General features: G+C 40.6%; 1 protein-coding gene and 1 long non-coding RNA gene across 7 annotated transcripts in view; one reads left to right on the forward strand and one right to left on the reverse strand.

Annotated features, from left to right (window-relative positions):
- WDR89 (WD repeat domain 89) overlaps positions 1 to 10956 on the reverse strand; it is a 42934-nt gene extending 31978 nt beyond the window's left edge. The window contains exon 1 of one of the 5 annotated variants that reach the window (XM_059373346.1): positions 10878 to 10956. The gene's annotated coding sequence lies outside the window, so the exon portion shown is untranslated. Of the gene's footprint in view, positions 1 to 5714; positions 5803 to 10877 lie in introns of those variants that run through there. The other 4 variants (XM_059373349.1, XM_059373351.1, XM_059373350.1 and 1 more) reach the window with 4 other exon arrangements.
- A 237-nt stretch (positions 10957 to 11193) lies between these two features.
- Positions 11194 to 14636, forward strand: part of LOC132000020 (uncharacterized) — a 57605-nt gene continuing 54162 nt past the window's right edge. For both annotated transcript variants that reach the window (XR_009399156.1, XR_009399155.1), the window contains exon 1: positions 11194 to 11303. This is a non-coding gene — a long non-coding RNA (uncharacterized LOC132000020). The remainder of the gene's footprint in view (positions 11304 to 14636) is intronic.

The raw sequence follows: 14636 nt of genomic DNA on the forward strand, positions 1-14636 counted from the left end.
AATCCTCTACCAGCCTGAGGCTACCTCTACCTCACAAAATCCTCCTTCCCAGAGAGGAGTATAAAAACACAAACACACACAAAACACACTCCAAAGAGGAAAACAAAGAGGCAAAGATAAGGAACTACACAAAATGTAAAACAATGACAAGGACAGGACACACATACACACACACACACACACACACCCAAAGCCATAGACACAGCCATCCCTTTTCTGGAAAAGCAAATAAAAAAAAAAAAAAAGAAAGAAATCAAGCAGTATCAATATTGACATCCATGACATCCATAAACACAGCAATCAGCTGATTGAATTTCAAGGCAGCTGCCCAACCAACTGAGCCACCCAGGTGTCCCCTTTTTAAAGATTTTTATTTATTTATTTGACAGAGAGAGATCACAAGTAGGCAGAGAGGCAGGCAGAGAGAGAGGAAGGGAAGCAGGCTCCCCGCTGAGCAGAGAGCCCAATGCGGAGCTTGATCCCAGGACCCCGGGATCATGACCTGAGCCGAAGGCAGAGGCTTAACCCACTGAACCACCCAGGCGCCCCAACTACTTAATTTTTTATAAAGCATCATACACGTTCTCTTGTTTGTGCATGGGCTGCAGTGTTCAAACATGTGAATTACACAATATATTTTATAGCAACCCCAGACACAGCAATATTTTAATGGGTGAAGTATTTTCCCCACAATAAAACTGTAAAAAAGATTCCTAATCTTTCTAAGAATCCTATATTATCTTCTTGAGTTATCTAGATCCTACCCATGCTTCAAGATCGAGATCAAACTCTACCAGTACTATAAAATTATTCTTAACCTGGCCTAAAGCAAGTTTTTACTTAGTCTGAATGCCAAAATATATTGTTATTTATATAGCAGTAATCATATAGTAAATATATTGAAGCGTTATTTTTCTTGAGTTATATTTCACATATTCACATATTTATATTTGTTTCTCTTTACTATTGAGTATACATTTCTTAAAAGACAAGAGCCATGTTTTCCAATTCTCTTAATATCAATCCTCTACCAGCCTGAGGCTACCTCTACCTCACAAAATCCTCCTTCCCAGAGAGGAGTATAAAAACACAAACACACACAAAACACACTCCAAAGAGGAAAACAAAGAGGCAAAGATAAGGAACTACACAAAATGTAAAACAATGACAAGGACAGGACACACATACACACACACACACACACACCCAAAGCCATAGACACAGCCATCCCTTTTCTGGAAAAGCAAATTAAAAAAAAAAGAAAGAAATCAAGCAGTATCAATATTGACATCCATGACATCCATAAACACAGCTTTTAGGTCAATTCATTTTAAACTCTATAGTCATATAAAATACCATGAAGGCAGAACTGAGGAAGCTAAGAAAGGGTTAGGATTTGGGAGCATCACTTTCTTACCATCTTACACAGGCAGACAGCATTCAATGAACACCTACTGGTGTGAATATGATTTAATCGACGGTACTACATACCCAAATTCCAGAATTAAACAATTTGTTCAAAATGCTATTCCTTCACAAAATACATTATAGGATCAAGTTACCTCAAATTTCCAGAGTAATGGAGCAAAAACTATGTGCTTTATATGATATAAATAAAGTTTTGATGCCAAAAAAGGATACATACACATTTTAATCATTCAAGAGTTTCAAAAATAACCCAATGATTCATAAATTGTATTCTTCCTATTTCTAGAATGGCTCAGAGGATTCGTGTGATTCTCAAATTCCATACTCAATTCCTAAGAAAAAGTTCAATTTGATTTTACAATTTGGAGATAAAGTAGCTTTATAAAAATAATTCAGCGCCATGTAAAATACAAATTAATAATAGGCTAATGGGATCACAAGTAAAAAAAAAAAAAAAACTAACCTTTATGAAAAACTTAGCTTCAGTATCTATTCTTTCTTCCTTTCTTAAAAAATAAATGCCTGTCATGCATGCTAACAACTTAAAAGCCCAAGTAATACAGGGTTGCAGAATTTACGAAGAGAAATGCTCTGATAGGATGAAAACCAAGATGAGGGATGTCTGGGTGGCTCAGCTGGTTAAGTTTCTGCTTTTAGCTCAGGTATGATCCCGGGGTCCTGGGATCCAGCCCCATGTCCGGCTCCTTGCTCAGCAGGGAGCCTGCTTCTCCCCTGCCTGCCGTTCCCCCCTGTGCTTGCTCTGTGTGTGTGTGTCTCTCTCTCCCTCGTTCTCTCGGTCAAATAAAGTCTTTAAAAAAGAAAACCAAGATGAAAATACTCAGACAAGCAGCCAAGAATTGGAAACACAATGGGAAATAAAGGAACATGTCTTTGGGGTGGACTCGGTCAGTATGAATAAGCTAAAGAGGGGTTATGGGAAAAGATCTGCACTAGAAGCAGGCGTACTTTTTTCACATGACCTTCTGTTAATCATTGAATCTGATCTGAATCTTGGTTTTCTCATGTTTCTATTTGTTCTACTTACTGGCTCTTTTTTTTTTTTTTTTTTAAGATTTTTATTCATTTATTTGACAGAGAGAGAGTATAAGTAGGCAGAGCAGCAGGCAGAGGGAGAGGGAGAAGCAGGCTCTCCACGAGCAGGGAGCCCGATGTGGGACTTGATCCCAGGACCCTGGAATCATGAGCCAAAAACAGCCACCCAGGTACCCCATTACTGGCTCTTTTGTATCCATCAATGATATTAATAGTAACTAAGATAGACTGAACTCTTGCTGTATGCAAGGTACTGTTCTAAATGCTTTATATGCATTGTATCTCATTTAGACCTCTGGATGACCCTACAGAGTACCTTACTTATCTGGTTCTAGAAGGTGAAGCTTACAAAAGGCAGGTGATTTGCCAAAGATCCTTTGGCTCACAGTGCATAACAGGGACAGGAAAATAAATCTGATTTTATTTACTTATTTATTTAAAAGATTTTATTTATTTATTTGACAAAGAAAGAGGGAACATTAGCAGGGGGAAGTGGGAGAGGGAGATGCAGGCTCTCCGCTGAGCAGGGAGCCCAGTGTGGGCTTGATCCCAGGACTCTGGGATCATGACCAGAGCCTAAGGCAGACACTTAACTGACTGAATCACCCAGGTGCCCCTAGAGCCCACACTCTTAAATGCTTTCTTACACTGACTCTCAAATGATAGAAAAGATGTATTTTACAAAGCATTTTTAAATGGTCATTCAAATGTAAAGTTGTTATAATTCTCATCTGCATTAAATGAGATGAATCAGTAACACTCATACAACCAAGCAACATGGTTAAAAATTTAAAGCACATACATGTGGAAAGTCTTAATACCAGCAAAGATTTAATATCAAAACCAATACCATATGATGTGAAGTCCAGCATAATTTTTAGTTGCCTGGACATGCAAATTCCAAGTATTTACAAGGTTAAAAAAGATTTAAAATAGTATCAGCTGTAAGATATGGTAAATTTAAAAATATAAACCATAACCTAGAGGTTTTTCTCTTCTTATTCCATATTCATATTTATACTTGATGAATAATATTGAATAAAATCAGAGAAAGAAATTTATTTTTAAGATTTACTTAGAGTGAGAGAGAGCACGTACAAGCATGAGCAGGAGGCACAGAGGCAGAGGGAATCTCAAGCAGATTCTGCTGTTGAGCACAGAGCTCAGAGGCAGGGCTCAATCTCCAGATCCTGAGTCTGAAGCTTAACCAACTGCAGCATGCAGTGCCTCAGTGCCTCAGTGCCTCAATAAAGAAAGGAATTTATTTATTTTTAAAATTGTTTTATTATTATTTTTATTAATATGTAACGTATTATTTGCCCCAGGGGTTCAGGTTTGTGAATCGTCAGTATTACACACTTCACAGCCCTCACCATAGCACACACCCTCCCCAAGGTCCATAACCCAACCACCCTCTCCCTCCCTCACATCCCCAACCCTCAGTTTGTTTGTGAGATTAAGAGTCTCTTATGGTTTGTCTCCCTCCTGAGCCCATCTTGTTTCATTTTTTTTCCTCCCTACCTCCCAAATCCCCCACTGTGCCTCTCAAATTCCTCATATCAGGGAGATCGTATGATAATTGTCTTTCTCTGATTGACTTATTTTGCTCAGCATAATATCCTCTAGTTCCATCCACATCATTGCAAATGGCAAGATTTCATTTCTTTGATGGCTGCATATGTATTCCATTATATATATATAGACCACATCTTTATCCATACATCTGTTGATGGACATCTAGGTTCTTTCCATAGTTTGGCTATTGCGGACATTGCTGCTATAAACAAGGAATTTTTTAATAGTATTTGTCAGGCACTGTTTCAAGCACTTCACAAATATTTACTCATTTAACTCTTATAACAGCTATGAAGTCCTTGTAATTATCCCGTTTCATAGATGGGACAACTGAAGCACAGAATGGTTACATGTAAACAGCCCAAGATCACAGAGCTAAGTAATTGCAGCCAGTATTCGATTCAGGCAATTTGGTTTAAAAATCTGTGCTCTTAACCTCTAGCTCTGCTACAATTTACAGAACGGTGAAATTCCTTTTTGGCGGGGGTTAAGATTTTATTTATTTACTTGTCAGAGAGAGAGAGAACAAGCACACAAGCAGAGGGGATGGCAGGCAGAGGGAGAAGCAGGCTCCCTGATGAGCAAGGAGCCCATTATGGGACTCCATCCAAGGACGCTGGGATCATGACCTGAACTGAAGGCAGACAGTTAACCATCTGAGCCACCCAGGCATCCCATGAAATTATTTTTTAAAAGCCAATAAGAAGTAATGATCACAATGAATGCCCACAAAGAGAACAGAGCTATCACTTACCTCAGTATACGTATCAACACTAAGGAACATGTAAAAGAAATATTTTAACTGACATGATAAACAAAGTAATCTATATTATCAGGAAAAGTTTTAATTATAATGGTACACTAAGCTTATTAGTCTTTGGAAAAAGTTTCTTTTAATTTTCCTATGAAACTCTATGGTTAGTAAAGCAATGACGTTTGGAGACTAATATTAACATTAAAAGATTTGCAAGACAGGTTTTTTATGATTGTTTGGTCCAGCCGCTAGATGCTAGATGCTAGAGCTTAAAAAAAAAAAAAAAAAATCACCAGAACTGGTAGAATTCATAACAGAATTAATGCTAAATATGAACCCTTTAAAAAATACAACATATAGGGGCACCTGGGTGGCTTAGCTGCTTAATCGTCTGGCTTTGGTTGAGGTCATGATCCCAGGGTCCTGGCATCAGGGCCCACTTTGGAGCCCAGAGTCAGGCTCTCCTCTAAGCAGAGAGTCTGCTTTTCCTTCTCCCTGGCCCCTCCCCCTTTCTCATGAGCTCTCTCAAATAAATCAATAATACCTTTTCTTAAAAAAGGTAAAACATATACTTAATATGACCTGCTTAAAAAATCACATTTTGCAAAGGACTACTGTATTGTCATTTCATCGATTCTCACACTGAGAGGTAAGGAGGACAAGCAATAGTGTTATTTCACTAATAAGTAAACTAAAGCTCAGAAAAGTTTAACATTTTATATGGTCTAGATAGAAAGATCTTCTGATTCCAAGTGCGTATCACATGGTGCTGCCAACAATTTTATGCTTTATACTTTTCAAGTTGTTTCATAACAATTAATGCTTAGCCAAGAAAATTTGAAAAATAGTGAACACATAATGAAGGTTATGCTCATTAAAATGTTAAAAGTGTTTTATTAAAAACCTTGTTGTATGGGGTGCCTGGGTGGCTCAATCGGTTAAGCGTCTGCCTTGGCTCAGGTCATGATCTGAGTCCTGGGATCGAGCGCTGCATCGGGCTCCCGGTTCATCAGGAAGCCTGCTTCTCCCTCTTCCACTCTCCCCGCTTGTGTTCCCTCTCTCACTGTGTCTCTCTTGGTCAAATAAATAAATAAAACCTAAAAACAAACAAATGAATAAAAAAAACTTGTTGTATGATGTACAATTTATCTCCTGAAATGAACAGTTAACTCATCCAAAATGAACTTGCAATCTAAGAAAAAAAAAATCTGTATTAAAGCTAAGTGAGGGGCGCCTGGGTGGCTCAGTGGGTTAAAGCCTCTGCCTTCAGCTCTGGTCGTGATCCCAGGGTCCTGGGATCGAGCCCCGCATTGGGCTCTCTGCTCGGCGGGGAGCCCACCTCACCCTCCCCATCCCACCTGCCTCTCTGCCTACTTGTGATCTCGGTCTGTCAAATAAATAAAATCTTAAAAAAATATATATTTTTTAAAGCTAAGTGAATCCATACATTTATCATCATGAGCACTGAGTAATGGGTAGTAGTGTTGTTTTATCACTAAATTGTACACTTGAAACTACTGTAACACTCTATATTAACTATACTGGAATTAAATTAAAATCTTAATTAAGGGGGCACCTGGGTGGTTCAGTGGGTTAAAGCCTCTGCCGTCGGCTCAAGTCACGATCCCAGGGTCCAGCGGAAAGCCTGCTTCCTCCTCTCTCTGTCTGCCTCTCTGCCTACTTGTGTCCTCTATCAGATAAATAAATAAATCTTTAAAAAATTTTAATTAAAAAAACTAAGTAAATCCAATTTAAAATCCTTAAACATGAAATAATGTAGCCCTACAATAGTACTATTTTTTTGAGAATTAAAAACAAAAATCATGGGGTGCCTGGGTGGCTCAGCAGTTGAGTGTCTGCCTTCAGCTAGAGTCTTCTCAGGGTCCTGGGACAGAGCCCTTCGTCAGGCTCTCTGCTCAGTGAGGAATCTACTTCTCCCTCTGCCCTTGCCCCTGCATGTGTTCTCACTCTCTCTCAAATAAATGAATATAATCTTTTAAAAAAAAAAAAGTCCCTTCTAACTACCATTTTATTTCAATCACTTAAGTTTATTCTAAACCGAGTAAGGCAACTTGTAAGATCAAATGATTCTGCTTGATGATTGGAAAACCTAAGTGATTTGTCACTGAGAAATGCTAGTTTCCCAGAAATGATCAATTTCAGAGAGTTTTTTGGTTTTTGTTTTTACTTTTTAAAGTAGGCTCTACACCCAGTGTGGAGCCTGATGCAGGGCTTAAACTCACAACGGTGAGATTAAGAGTTGCATACTTAACTGACTGAGCCACCCAGGTCCCCTCAAAGATATATATTTTTTTTTAAGATTTATTTATTTGATAGAGAGAGAGAGAGAGAGAGCGAGGGCATACCAGATTGGGGGGGGAGAGTAGAGGGAGAAGGAGAAGCAGACTCCTGAGCAGGGAACCCAATGCAGGACTTGCTACCAGGACCCTGGGATCATGACCTGAGCCGAAGGCAGATGTTTAACTGACTGAGCCACCCAGGCGCCCCCAGATAGTTTTTTAAATGTACATTCCTCTATATTTATTTCAGGTAGATTTAATTATTACCAAACCAAGAACAGAGATGGCTGGTGAACCAAACATTTAACAAATGGAATTACTTAGGCTTGGAGGAAAACAGTAAAAGGAGGAAAATGCTTAGTAAACAATATGTTGTACTTCATAGCCTATAAACTGCATATCATACCCTCACATCTCTAAGTCAGGTGGCAAACTGTCCACACTGGACTTGCAAAGATGACCTAATACTAGTTTTGCATCTATTAGCTTGACATCCACCCATTTTGAGGAAATAAAGACACCAAAGTGAAGCAGCTGAAAAAAGAATTTCTTTGGAAGTTATTTGTGAAAAAATATGACATTTTTCTCCTTGTTCTCACTTTACCAAGGATGAGTAGCTCAAACTTAGACCTTGATCTGGTCCCCTGTAGATTATGAATACAGGTTCTATGCCTGGCAAAGTCTAAGAGACTGTGGCTCGCTACCTGCTCAAAGAAAACAAAGAAAAATGACTGCATTGCATTGTTATTGGCCTGTACATGCAGACTTTGTCAGGGCCAAGGATGTGAAGTTTTTCCTGTGGACCCGATGATGGCATTGGTATGGAACCCCTTAAGAAGGACTTTTGGCATTTGGATGCCAGGGCGAGTTCATAGGGCAAAGAAACTGGAGGTTAAGGCTGGAGGTTAAGGGCTGAGAACAAATCTTAAGCAGCTGGCTAAGTACTGCCCATTGTGGCAGAGACCAACTCATCAGCAGATCTGCAGATCTGCAGAGGCACACAACTACACATTTGCTAGATGTGACTTTCTGTTAGAGAAAGCAACATGAGAAAAAGTAATGTAGGTCACTTCCAGGCCTGGCCCACATGTACTTCTCCTTCCCATTCCATTGACAAAGCATAGAGATCTTTACTGAATAGTTCATACATACTGAATACCCATTCGGAGCTGGGCTCCTTTTCATACTCTTATTCCAACATACCTATCAAATGGTAAGAAACCCAACTCATCAGATCTAGTCTCCTAATTATGACTTTCAGATAGACACAAGAGCAATTGTTGGGTTATTTTCTTCTGAAGATATGACAAAAACCTGGTCATCAGAGCTGTCTTGCTGGGGGAATTGGAGAGTATTATGATGAGGGGCTGTCAGTCCAATTCTCCATGTAGCCTAGTGCACATTCTAGCCTTAGAAGCAATGGAACCCAAAGTCTTTATCTGGTTGCCTACATGGCTTCCTTATAATGAATCCCCATCACCTGAGGTCATACTTCTTAAACTGGGGGACACAACTATGACCATAGTAAACTGGCTATTTTAAGTCACGAAACAGTCTAAATCCCTATAACAGCAATGTTATGATGTGGTAAATAATTCAAAAGAGTATCAAACATGAGCATATTATGAAGTCAAATACAAAAGTCACACGAATTCTTAAAGTAGAAGATTAGAACTCAAAAAAATTTCACTCTTCATGCATATTTGATTAGAATTTAAGCTGCACAAGAATAGGATCCCCTTTACCCTCTTTATACCCTTTGTAGTAAGCTGAAAGATGGCCCCCAAAGATATCCAAATCCTAATTCCTATGAATATTTCCTTACATGACAAAGGGGTTTGTAATTAAGATTTTGAGTTGGAGAGATCATTTTAGATTATCGAAGTGGAACCTAAATGTAAGCATAAGTGCCTACATAAGAGAAAGCCGGGGGAAGGTTCGACTACGGAAAACAATGTGATTATGGAAGCAGAGACAGCTGTGACATGCTTGGGAAGATGAAGGTACCGCAAGCCAAGGAACACATGCAGCCACCAGAAGCTGAAATAGGCAAGGAAATGAGTTCTTCTCAGAGCCTCCAGAAGGAACCATAACAGAAGTTATTTGAGCTGAGCTAGCTTTATGCTTTCTACATCAGTCTAAGAATACAAACTATATAACACTATATAATACACATTATATAACACCATCCTCAACCCTCGATGAATAGATAAGGGGGCCATAGAGGCTTCAGAGTATTTTGGAGCTTCCAGACTGGGGAACAAATGAAGACTGCAGAGAGTAGAGTGCCTACAGAGGGCACGGAAGTTTGAACGCTTTCTGCATACCTCACTTTGCATGCATCTCTTTCATCGGGCTGTTGGGTCATCTACTTTTTCATAGCCTTTAATAAGCTGATAAATGCAAGCTGATCAAGATGCACTGGGGGATGCTCTTCAGGAAGCGCTCATTAGGGGAAGTGCTGGAAGTGATGCCACTGACACCTCACACTGGCAATGCTACTCAGCAAGCCAGACAAGAGATGATGGAACATTTGGTTCAAAGCGTCCCGGCTTCTCTCAATGGCCTTTCCATTCCTAATGAAATGCTACTTAAATGATTCATGCGGGCTGAAAATTCAGGGAGATGAAAACCTAGCAGATTAAATGGCGGGGTGGGGGGTGGGGGATCTTTATAAAGAAAAGAGGTAGTTCACACGTGGTACTAAGCTACCTATTACCACTCTTTTTTAGACACAGAACATATAAAACTACGTATATAAAATTATCTACCTATGCTATTTAATGCTCGTCGGGCCTCACAGGAAAAAAATTTGAAAAGCAAAGGGATTATCATCAATAATTTATATATTACATCCATTCTCCCATTCGATCCTTAAAAGTACAGGACACAGTCACGTAGTCAGGTCTGGTATGGATTTCAGTTCTGCAGTCGAGGAAGCTGCGGCTCAGAGGGCGACGCGCCCAAAGGTCAGGAAACGGTTGCCAGTCCAAGGTCTTCTACTAGATGACTTTACATCCATAATATCAACTCACTTCTGAGTATGTTGTGTCAACTTCTAAAATAACGTCAGGTTCGGAAAGAAAACAGGAGCAACATTTTACAATTCAAGAGTGTATTTTAATTTGACGTCTCTGGAACCCAGACGCCACACCCGAGAGACCAGCCGAAGACGACGTGTGGCCGCGTACTGGGCAGTCTGGTTTCCTCACTTGAAAATGAGAACAGTTGATAGGACCCCTACCCTGTAGGCTGCTATGCGGATTGTGCATCACACGGAACGGGTTTTTAAGACAGCCGGTCTCACGGTTTGTACTATATGTTACAGGGCGTCTGATCCCAAATGAAAAGTGACTTTCTGACTTCGAAAGTTTACGAACTCAGGAGAGAAGAAAAATGAGAGTTGCAGGAGAAAAACAAAACCAGGTCCTGGGTACCGTTCCTTGAACACTAGACGAAGGGCACTTCGCGTCTACAGAAACGTGTCACAGAGGCGACACCTGTCGCCGGCGACTGCCACCCCAACACCAAACCCGCGGAAGGCCCGCAGGGCACCGACAGAGCGGTTGTGGGGCGAGGGCTCCGACCCCGGCACCCGAAGCCCCGACACGTGGCTCCCTCCTCGCAGCCCCTCCCCACTTCCCTCAGAGGTTCTCGTGCCAGAGAATCAGCGAGGACGGCTTTCTAGTCTCAAGCCACACTGTCGCCGACCGTGGAGACAAATGCCCAACCCGCGAACACGCCCAACCCGACCCTATGAGATATACCTCAACTGCAAGCCCACAACGCGCGCGGGAAGAAACGCGAGCTCAGCCGGGAGGAACCGCTGACGACCGGAACTCCACCCCCTACCTCTCTGATAGGGCAAACGCGCAAAGGAAGATGAAGCGCATTGGTCAGCAGTCCACAGGCGGGGGAAGGGAAAGGGGACGGGTGGGGAGGGGCGACGAAGTGCCAAGACCCAGCCTCTCTCCGGATTGGACGAAAGCAGGACGTCTGCGCCTGCGTAGACCCAGTTTCCGGAAAGCGCTGCACAGGACCTCCCCGTTTGCTGTTCGGTAACGGAAGTTTCAACGACTCATTGGTTGTGACGAAGGTGGAGTCTCCTGGCTGCGTGGCCAGTAAAGGGCTAGAATAAAGCGGGTTCCGCCTCTTCCTCGGGCGACTGAGTCCTTCCGTTGTCGTCGGGCAGTGTGAGTTCTTTTTTGCTTAAAGACGACGTAATTTCCACTGAGACAAATTAAGGTAGAGAATTGTTATGGTGACCAGGAAGCTTCTACTGCGAGTAAGAAATACTTAAGAGTTAGGGCCCTGAAACACCCACGTACCCTCAGAACTTCTAAGTAGGACTTCAGAGTTGGAAGGTTAAGAAACCGGTTCTTTAGGCCCCCCCCCTTTTTTTTGCGTGGCTTTGTCATTGGCTGAAATAGCTATCAATTTGAAAGTAGCTCCGCCTGCGTCCCTGGGAACTCTGGGATTTGTAGTATCAGATGCTCAAGTCCTGTAGCTTTAAATGCGGTTGTTGCTGAGTTCTGCCTAACACCCGCTGACGTTTATTGTGGTTTTGATGTGTTCCGTTGCGCTTTTATCTTTTCACCGATCAGCACCGTTAAAGCCAGAGGACACTTAGGGAAATTGAAAAGACGTCTTGTGTGTCTGTAAAGATAAGTAGCTGAAACACTGTACAAACATTGTACTGCTTGTGCTTAGGCGCGCTCTGCCAGATGTTCATAAATACGGTACTAAGATTCTTGGATTGTAAAAATTTTGCTATTACCATAAAACGGTCTTTGATTTTCAAATTAGTGCGCATTCGAAAATACTTGAAAAGTTCCCGAAACTTGGGCCGTTACAGACACTGTTTTGGCGGAGGTAGCAGCTGCTTACCTCAATCAAGTGTTGATAGGACCGGAAGCAGAACTGGCTGCTGCCTTGACAGAAGAGCGCTGTAGTTAAAATGTCAAGCGTGACCAATCTCAGGTTACACGCACTCTGTATTACTCAAGATTGTATTGTGAAGTCCATTTCCAGCCTTTATGGAAACATCGTGTTCCTTTAAGGCCAGGTTTCCCTACCTTTACTGAATCGTTAGCTTTCACTTCCTTGAGCGCATTTAGTAGTGTATCATCACTTTTGTGTTTGGCAAAAGTAGCAATCAGCCTATAAACTGAGTGGTCTTTTCCCTCTTGACAATTTTTTTCCTATTTAATATATAATACAAACTGTTCCATTTGTGTAAGAAAACACATGATTAGTGATATATAATAGTTCTACATTCTTGATTTAAAATTAAGTACATTTTATAGGATTACAGCCAAGCAAAAACTGCTTTTATGACTGATGCTTGGAATTCTTGCATTTTTGCTTAAAAAAATAAAATAATTTTTATGTCTTTTTTGTGTCTTCTAAGTGACGAGAGAAGACATCAGGTTGTTTGTAAATGAGACATGGAAGATATTTCTTTTCATTCTCAATAAATGAAGAGCAAAACTAAGTGTAATCAGCACTGTTTCTCCTTTCCACATTCCATATGATGTATTAAGTAAAATCTATGAATACAAAAGTCACCCTGAGGTAAAAATTCAGAATTATCAGTGTTTTGGGTTTTTAAAAAGATTTTATTTGTCTGAGAAAGAGCACAGAAGCAGGGAGAGCAGCAGGCAGAGGGAGAAGTAGTCTCCCCAGCTGAGCAAGGAACCTGTTGTGGAACTGGATTCCAGGACTTTGGGATCACCACCTGAGTTGAAGGCAGATGCTTAACTGACTTAGCCACCCAGATGTCCCTAGAATTATCAGTTTTAATGCTTTCCATTTTAATGCTATTTTTATAGCATTAAATGCTATCTTAATAGCATTTTAATGCTACTTTTCCTTTTGCCTCCTAAGTTAAGTCAGTGTCCACATTTGGGATATAAGTTAAATTCATATAACCAAGAATGAATAAACATTAAAAACTGGAGGTGTCAAGACTGCTACTGTGATTAGCAGTGTTTAGGAAACTCAACTGAGTGACTGAATTGTGAGCACGTTTGGCTAATCTGTATTAACTGTCCTAAGTGCTTACTCTTTTGGAAGCTTCCAAAGTGTTCCACTTAAAGAGAAAAAGCTTAGTTATTTGTTCAGAATTTAAAACATAGAAATTAAAACAGATACCATTACTTGCTTTTAAGATGTGAACCCTGGGGCGCCTGGGTGGCTCAGTGGGTTAAGCTGCTGCCTTCGGCTCAGGTCATGATCTCGGAGTCCTGGGATCGAGTCCCACATCGGGCTCTCTGCTCAGCAGGGAGCCTGCTTCCTCCTCTCTGCCTGCCTCTCTGCCTACTTGTGATCTCTCTCTGTCAAATAAATAAATAAAATCTTTAAAAAAAATAAGATGTGAACCCTGGAATCATTTTTGTATCATGTCTGTTGAGAAATAGGTTACAGAATGGTCTCAAAGTGAGATAAATGCAAGAAGAGTCTTGAGATGCAGGAAGAGAATATTACAACTTCTTTTTGTATTTACTTTTTAATCTCAACATTTTTCTTTTCATTTTTGTGTCTTAAAAAACTGTGCACATGATATGACAGTATAGATTTCTTGAAATCTAGCTATCTGATTTGGAGTGAATGGCAAAAAATTTGTGATCAAAATAGTCTGGGAGTGTTAAAGAAAAAAATGTTCACTATACTTATTAAAGATGGTGAGACAGACTACTCATGAGAAACTACTGTGGTGGGGTTTTATAATAGGGGAGAGATACTGAACTCAACTCCGAATATACATGTGGGAATTTATAGCCAATGAGCAGAGTGTGGGAGTGAGTGGATAGAAAATTACTAAGAGGAAATATCAGGGTAAGGGGGATTATTGCTAGATTGAGTCAGCAGTATTCTTACAGAAAATAGGTTAGGGTAATCAGACATCATCTGGGAGATAGTTAAGAATGAGGAACCCAGTCAGATATGGTCAACCTGACTTAGCATTCTTACTAGAACTGGACACTGCAAGGGAGGACTTGGGAACCCAAAGTCAGGCCTACTAAAAAAGAGAACAAGTATACATGTAGACCTACAGAGACACTCTCCTATACACACACAGAAATGCTTATATTTGCTATTAAAATACAAAGTCCAAATTGTACATAAAACTTAGAAATACTGATGTTCAATCACTGTATCAAGGATCAACCAGGGAAACAAACAGTAAAAAAATTTTATATTAATTTTATTAAGAAATATTTTTAAAGAAAATTTTGCAAGGAACTGACTTGCACAATTTGGGGGCTGGCTGGGGGCAGGTCTGAAATCTGTAGAGTAGGCTGTCAGGAAAGGCAAGCTGGAACTTTCAGTCATGAGCTGAAGTTGTAGTCCACAGGCAGAACTTCTGCAAAACCTCAGTTCAGCTCCTAAGGCCTTTCACACGATATCAGGCCCACCCAGATTGCCCTGGATAATCTTTATTTAAATGTGTTCACAGCAACACACAGATGAAGAACTTCAAATCATGAGTTTGAGAGTGGAAGTGTGGGGGGCTGGTGGTCAGG

Source organism: Mustela nigripes, chromosome 13, assembly GCF_022355385.1.
Source record: "Mustela nigripes isolate SB6536 chromosome 13, MUSNIG.SB6536, whole genome shotgun sequence".
In the NCBI taxonomy this organism is placed as follows: Eukaryota; Metazoa; Chordata; class Mammalia; order Carnivora; family Mustelidae; genus Mustela; species Mustela nigripes.